The following is an 8781-nucleotide window of genomic DNA, read 5'->3' as shown; positions in this document are numbered from 1 at the left end:
AGCTGGAATTGGAACTCACATGATGAGGTTCAAGAATGTACTTGGTTTAAGTTCCAGATTTGTAACTTAGCATTTACATGCCCCAAAACATATTGCTTAAACTCTTTAGCCCTTACTGTATAGAAGAATTCCAAGAAGGCTAACAATGCCTAATGTTCAGGGCAGTCATTAGCTAGTTTATAAGTAATTATACTGACAGATATTGACCAAGTGGTTCACTATCTTTACTTTTAGAAAAGTATAAGAAACATATAGCATGAGTCCTGGCATATAATACATGCTTATTCCTAAAACCTATGATAATAATATATAAAAAAAATTTCATCAGCAAGAAATTTCTCAGAAGATCCTGGATAAAATACATATAAACATACAAAGTCAATTTTATTGCAGTATGCAAATTCTCACTGATCAGGAAGATAAGAAAACTGAGTAGCACTTAAATGGTCCAAGAAAGGCATACATGTCATGTTGCTATGGTTTGTGTGGTTCTGGTAGATTCTTAGGAGTCAAATATAACTAATAGGATCTCTGTTGCATAAATTGCTTAGGTTCAAATTTATCGAGCACTAAAGCAACCAGAGGCAGAAGGGCCTCATCATCCTTAAGACAATGCTATTGTAAGTCTAAACTGTAGTTTTGTAGATTACATTTAGGCCGATGTGATAAGTTTGGTTTCATGTAATTTGTTTTTAATTTTAAAAAAAAGTGTGTGTGTGTGTGTGTGTGTGTGTGTGTGTGTGTGTGTGTGTGTGTGTGTGTGATGGTACCAGACAACAACTTGTAGAAGTCTACCATGTGGGTCCTGAGGACTGAACTGAGGTTATCAGGCTTGGTGGCAAGAACTTTCACCCACTCTTCCATCTCATTGACCTTTAGATTTTACTTTTATGCTTTAAAAATGCTTGAGCATTCTCCATTCCTGATCATGGCCACAGTCTTGGTTCTTTTGCTCCTGATAAGAAATCTAAAGGGACATAGTATTAACACAAGCATCCAAAGTACAATGGCTGGTGACAAAGTGAAAGTGTAAGTTTCAAAGTGGAAGTCTGAATGACAATGCCCTTGATCTTGATAGGCATGAGGACTTATGTTTCTCCCTCTTCTCTTATTCCTTACCTTATTCCAACCCCAGGGCAAGTACCTCAAGGAAAGGGACATGTTCTTGGAACCTTTATTACCCAGAATTCAGAATTCAGTATGATAAATAGATACATAAGCAACAGCACTATGTAAAGCCACAGAGTTTTGTGATGTAATTTCAGAAGCGACTACCAAATTCTTGCTTTCCAAATCCCTTTTTGGAAGATCCATTGGTTAGCCCCAGCAACTGATTAACTGGCAATGCTAGGGATAAAAAGGGAGGGTCTCCTGCATGCTAAACAAGTGGTCTTTCAATAATTTACATCCACTAGGGGAATAAAAATGGAGATGAGTTGTGTGAATAGATTGTAGCCTCTAGGACATCTCCAATTGAAAATGTTACTTCCTCTTAAGTTTGTTTTCTTTGCTTCCTTCTGGAAGCTACCCTGTTTTGATGATACCAGTGAAGATAACATCCTAAACGATGACTAAGCATAAAAGTGGAAGAAATTTACTACCAACTCTGCAGAAGAGTTGAAAAATCAAGTAGATCATTATGTGAGGAGCAAAGAGATATGTTTCATGAATAAATAACTTAAACATCTTATTTAAGACATTATTTTGATATTTCACTGTCATGAAATTATCCTTTACTCTGATTATTAAACCAATATAATACAATTAGTGTAGATAAAGAATTGGCTTAATGGATCAGTCAGACCTCAGAATTCTAGTGCTGTCATTTCTTGTATAAGTAACATTGATGAGTTATTTTAAATGTATGCATTCATTTCCTCATCTACAAAATAACAGTATCAATACCTACCCATATGAGAACTCAAGAAGTCAGTGGAGGTGTGTTATCTTATATGGGGCCTTCAGTAAAGTATGGTGCTTGATAAATATGTTTTCACAGCTTTTTTTTTATCATTCTTGTAAGATAAAATGTTTTTTGCCTTATTATTGGACCAATGGCTTTTATATAATAATTTCCCTATCCATATTAATCCTACCTATTTATAGAGTTTGATCTAATCAATGTCCAATATTATACAACAAGATATATTTTTCATTTTAAAATAAGTTTTGACATATTCAGAGTCATTTTAAGAATATGGCAGTTGGCAAGAGAAAATCACTTGAACAGACTTTTTTATTTTTTTGCAGATCTCCATGTCATGAATATGATGGCTGAGTGAACAAACAAATATGTTTTGTGTCTTCTGGGATGGGATGACTGGCCAGAGAGGCTTTTGTATTAATACATGCTTTGAATCATAACATCTCACAACATTCTAGTGTTAAAACAAGAAATGTGGTTAATCCCTGAAGTCTTTGTGAGATTGTATCATTGTGATGCAGTGTCTAGACTTAAATGGTGAAACTGACACATGAACAAAATCATAGAACTTATTACGTTGGTATAGAAAGAGAGATTGGAACTGGGCATTGTTGGACACAATGAATAATTTACTTGGTGTGTTACTCAGTCTATGTATCAGAAAGGCAATCTGAACATATTACTAATGTGTTGTTTGCAAAGGCTATGCACTTGTGAAATGAGAGCATCGAGCAATTGGTTGAAATTATAACTGAGATGGGTAGCCAGAGATATCATTCAAAAACATACCGGATTACACTGGAAATTTCTTATGTGAGCTGTAAAATCAATAATTTGGTATCCCTGGAGCTCAGGTGAGTCACACGATGATATCTCATTGAAAAAATATAGCGTTGGACAATTTTCTCTTAGTGCACAGGTATTGCTTTTGGAGAGGGCACATAGGTTAATGATACACCAATAGTCTCTGCTGCTAATAAAAATGTGAAAGATTAATATTTTTGGGCACTTGAAACTTCTTTCTGATTAACCAACCAAGCAGAGTGATGAGATAGAGGTGGCTATTTCTTGTATCTTGCAATCAACAATGCCCACCACCTTTGAGGGTTTTTCCTCCCCAGATACTTGGAGGAATTGCACTATGAGTTATTTTCCATCAAGTAGGATTAACTTTGTTCTAGATGGAACACTCTTGATTTTCTCTGGCAAGGAGTAGAGCAGTTTGGTGTGTCATGCATTACTGCTCACTACAGACCGTCAAACTCATTTCGTTTGTGACAAGAGCTGGAATTAAAGCTTGTTCTCCAGAGATGTGATGCCCATGTATTAATCTCCTTTGAGCTTCCTTTCCAAGCTACCCTGTGTATTGCCGCAGCAGCTTCTCTTTTAGCTGCTAAATCTACCTTGTTTGTTTGTTTCAGGAATAAAGAGAAAAGCCTTCCTTGTGTGTGTTTCCCTAACTATACACAAAATTGTATTGCTTTTGTTTGGCATGACCTCAGCCTTCAACTAGGCTTTGGTAGACCCAGTGAAGTCACCTCATCAGAAGTCCTTTATTGGCTAGGTGATTCTCTGGCTCCTTCATCTCTAATTTAGCAGCTTCTTCAAACGCTACAAATAACATTAAGCACCAAAATTCAGAGAGTTTCAGATGGTAATATGTACTTAGGTAAAAGGACTATTATTTTTTACAATTGTAAATCATTGCCTTTATGTAGACCAGATCACGTAGTCTAAGGCTGGAGGATGAGTTGGTTACTGTTATTAAAGACTTTATGAATAAATGACTGGGATACATTTTCTTTTTAATTCCACCTGTTTATTTAATTCTTGGGAGTGGATTTGACCAAAACACACTATATGATTGTATGGGTTACAAGTTTAAAATGATATGTAAAATTGGATAACCATTAAAATGTATATTAAGTTTTCTCCTCTAGGATTTTATATTTTCAAAATATCTGAAAATAAAAATAATCATTTTCAATTTTTTCCTGGCATTTTCTAATTCAAGAGCCTAAGGCCATTTTTAATTGTCTTAATTGATTGTGAAGTTGCAAAAACTAAGAGATTAAAATAGGAAACAAATGTGTCACTTGCTCTCATAATTTAATAAAAACTAATGCACAGCCACTGGAAATATATATTAGTTTAAATTTTGGTCAGTCAAAAGCAAAACCAACATACTTGAGTCACAGAGTTTTAAGGAAGACTCTGAACACTATTATTTTAGAAAATGGTATTTCTTGTGAAGGAATATGATTGGAGTTAATGCACTATTAATGGTCACATTGTGGAGTTCCTGACATTTTAAAACACTCTTGTGCTAATAGGAGTGCCAATTCATGTTGCTTCTAAACTGCTAAATGTCTCTTGATTGTTATGTTGGGATGTCTTTTTCCCCCGTTGGCATAATGTCTCAGCATAATAGTGTTGGAGGGTTCACCTGTTGAAAGAAGTCTCAGATAGGCTTCAGCCATTAGACCATCAGCTTTCTTGTTACATTTGGTTTAATTTGCAAAACCATGTCATAACATCTGGGCACATAGCCTTTTTTTAAAATGCAACTTGGGGCCCAAGCCCCCCTGGAGGAATGTTCTAATCAGACTGTATTCATAAAGCTTTTTTAAACTTTTATCTGTTTGCACTGGGATGGTTTTGTGCAAATTGGAGGAAATAATTTTATTTAATTGTTAGACTAAACATAGAAATTAACAGAATAGAATTCTGTCAGTAGAAGTATTGTGATAAGATTTTATCATTTCTGTCTTGGAACATACATTCAAATTGTGTTTCATTGATATGCTTGACAATATAACACCTTTCTAAAGACGATCAAACACATTTATAGATGCAGAGTCCAACAGGACACACTTTCTTGTGGTAGTATTGCGTTCCCCAAAATATTGTGAAACCTAATAAACTTATCTGGGGTCAGAGACAGAACAGCCACAATATTAAACATAGAAGTTAGGCAGTGGTAGCACACACCTTTAATCCTAGCATTCCAGAGGCAGAAATCCATGTGTTCAAGGATACAGCTAAGCATGGTGACTCACGCCTTTAATCCCAGAAAGCAAGCCTTTAATCCCAGGGAGTGGTGGTAGAAAGCAGAAAGGTTTATAAGGCATGAGGACCAGAAACTAGCAGCATTTGGCCTGGTTAAGCATTTGGCTGGTTAAGCTTTCAGGCTTCTAGCAGCACAGTTCAGCTGAGAGCCATTTGGATATGAGGACACAGAGGCTTCCGGTCTGAGGAAACAAGACCAGCTGAGAAGTTTGCCAGGTGAGGTTAGCTGTGGCTTGTTCTGTGTCTCTGACCATCCAGCATTTCATCCCAATAACTGGGCCCAGGTTTGATTTTATTAATAAGACTCTCTAAGATTCCTGCTACACTTCCTCTCTACTTTCCTTCAAGCATGGAAAGGAAGATGTAACAGGTAACAGTTGCCTCTAGATCACAGAAAGATGTAAGGGACTTCATTTGTTCACAGCACACCACTGGAAATCCTAGAAAGCTGCTCATTCCACTATGGAGAATCACTGAATACTTTTTCAATCATGGGGAGTGAAACTACTTGTGTAGCTTATGTCCATGAAAATTAATCTTTCTCTTCTCTTTCATGAAAAGCTTTAATGGGACATGCAGGATTTCTGCACAATAGTTACTGGTATCCAGATTCAATGAAGGAACACATATTCTCCTTATGGAAGATTGGTGTGTCATGTTGTAAGACAATGGCTCAATTCCTATAGTCATTTGTGGGACATGGACTCTGGAAAATTCTACATACATGAAAATGACATATTGTCTTTGCTCACATCCATGCTGGCATTTGTTGCTTTCTTTTCTTTTTTTTTTTTTTTTTTTGGTTTTTCAAGACAGGGTTTCTCTGTGTAGCTTTGCGCCTCTCCTGGAACTCACTCTGTAGCCCAGGCTGGCCTCGAACTCACAGAGATCCGCCTGGCTCTGCCTCCCGAGTGCTGGGATTAAAGGCGTGCGCCACCACAGCCCGACATTTGTTGCTTTCTTTTTTTTTTTTTTTTTTTTTTTGGTTTTTCGAGACAGGGTTTCTCTGCATAGCTTTGCACCTTTCCTGGGACTCACTTGGTAGCCCAGGCTGGCCTCGAACTCACAGAGATCCGCCTGGCTCTGCCTCCCGAGTGCTGGGATTAAAGGCGTGCGCCACCACCGCCCGGCCATTTGTTGCTTTCTTAATCTTAGCTATTCTGACTGGGATAGGATGAAATCTTGTTTTTCTGTGGGGAATGACTCAATTATTAAGTAAAGTGATGGTATCATGTGGTCATATTATTACTATGGCTTTTTTTGCATGTGTTACAATTGTTATGATAATATCTGCCTGGCAAGGGTTTTGATAAATAGAGCACATTATACAAAGTTATGGTACAACTGTGAAAAGACACATGTCAAACAGCATTCATTGAAACATTCTCTTAACAAGAATGGAGTATGCCTTGGAACATAACTCAGTGGCATATCACATGTTTAGCATTTTGAAATCAAAAGTTTGATTTCCAATACTGAAAAAAAAAATCAGCAACAGACTGGAAATGACAAAACTGTTCAGACCAGGAGAGCAAATAAATACATTATGGTACAGAGAGCATGACATGTATATGTGTGTGTTTGAGCACAAAAGTTTACATTTGAATGTTGACTGTAAAATAGCAGATTGCAAAGGAAGTTGATAATATGATTGATTCAATTTTTATGAAAAGGAATGTTTTTATACATGTATATGTCTGTATTTGTATGTATATGCAATATGTATAAGCATACTTGAGAAAAGCACAAGGTTGGAAAGATGGCTCAAAAGTTAAGAGTACTTACTGCTTTTGCAGAGGACCCAGGCAGGTTCTCAGCCTCATCCCATGGTAGCTTATAACCTGTGTCTCTTGTTCCAGGGGCATCTCTCCACTGTCTTCTGGCCACTATAAGCACTGTGTGCATGTGGTACATATGCATAAATAGAGACAAAACATTCACACACAAACAATAAAACTTAATAAGTCTTTTTTATAAGTGCTATTGGTAATTAATCTCTTAGCAGTGTACATGAGGAGATATTATACTTTATTTTCAATATTTAATTTATTGATTTTTTAAAATTAATATGCTAATTTTTAAATTAAATTAAAATTAAGCACAATATCCCCATTTCTGAGTCTTACCTGCAAAATAAGCCCAAATAAACCCAACGAATTTTTGTTCTATTTTTTAAAGATGATCTAGGCATTATCCACCCTGCATTAGACAGGCTTCCTGTTCTGATTTGACTGACAGTGTACTAGAGAGTAACTTTGTATATCAAAGTCATTGCCACATGATGTGTTTTATCTTGGAGACTGTATGAATATCAGGAATAAATAAATATGTAGATTCTTCCCATCATTGGAAAATTCCCCTCAGTTACTGATTTCAAAGCCTCAACTGCTGCCTTCATGCCAGCAGCTTCTCCTCAGTTGCTGTCCCACCCTGGGGGGATGTTGTCCCTGTTCGGCTCTCCGCCTGCCCTTTGCTGGGTGTCTATTGCTAGGCTCTAGCTGCAGGGGATTCTAACTAGGATCTAAAGTATCTGTTGTTTTTCTAATACCTGCTTGAAGGGGAGATAGGACTAGCAGAGAGAATTTGCCCTGTTCCAAGAGGTTTTTTGTTTTTCTAGAGCAATTACAGATGATTTTCCCATACTGATAGATGTTATTTTTAGGTGAGTTAAATTTTTGTCTTACGGAAAGAAATCTAAGTAGGAAAGACTTGAAAACCTTCTAAATTTTTAGGGAGAGATTACTAAGTTTTTTGTAAGAAAGCTTTCATTTTTTGAGAGAAAGATTACTAAGCTTTCCCCCAAGACTTCTGTTCCCTAAATTTGACTTCATGGCCAAGAGGAAACTAATTCTGATGGTACGATATTTTCATACAGTAGCAATGTTAGTGTAGTGAAGAGTTTTATTTCAGCTACATCCACCTCAGGGAAAATTCTCACCCTGCCACTCAGGACTAAGTTCTAAGCTATCCATAGACCAAAAGCTTCCACCAGAATCTTTTACTGCCCATTTTTCTCATAGTATTTTTTCATGACTCCCATTCTTCCCAGGAATTTGTGTTCATGATCCCATAGTTGAAAAATCAAGGACATAATTCCTCAGTTGTTTTGCTTTTCTTATCCTAAGTTTCTTCTTAAACTATATTCCTATATTCTACCTTATTTTTTCCTTCTTACCCTAAGTTTTTTCTACACTATATTCCTACATTCTACCTTATATTTTTTCTTTAATTTTTTTGATAGAAATTAAGAGAGAGAGAAAAAAAGAAACCGAGAGAGAGAGAGAGAGAGAGAGAGAGAGAGAGAGAGAGAGAGAGAGAGAGAGAGAGAGGGAGAAGGAGAAAGAGAGAGAGAGATTCACTGCAGCCTCACTTTTCACTTGGGCATCTTTCAGTCACTTAACTTTCACTCTCGAAAATAGAATATCACCACCTTAATTTTTCAACATAATTGGACATGCCCAAACTTCCTGTGGGACCCTCTACCTTCCTTGTACCACATCCCTGGTCCCTCTTCCTGGTGCTTCTCTGTAGGAGACCTGCTCCCACTTTTTCCCCCCAGGGTACTCTTGAGGAGGGTGAAGTGAGTAATGTTAGATAGAAGGATAGAGAGGAGAGAAACAGATAGAAATACAGGATAGCTTTAGGAGGGTCTGGGTCCAAACCCATCAGCCTGTTCTGTCTCTTCTAAAGGGCTTTTTAAAGGAATGCCAAGGGGTGGAGCAAAAGACCTCCCCCTAGCTCAGCCAAGTGTAGACCCTTCTAATCACCTAGTAGCCATACACATGGTC

The sequence above is a fragment of the Peromyscus californicus genome, unplaced genomic scaffold (assembly GCF_007827085.1).
Source record: "Peromyscus californicus insignis strain IS unplaced genomic scaffold, ASM782708v3 Scaffold_10__1_contigs__length_136768540, whole genome shotgun sequence".
In the NCBI taxonomy this organism is placed as follows: Eukaryota; Metazoa; Chordata; class Mammalia; order Rodentia; family Cricetidae; genus Peromyscus; species Peromyscus californicus.
Note: the sequence above shows the minus strand (reverse complement) of the source record.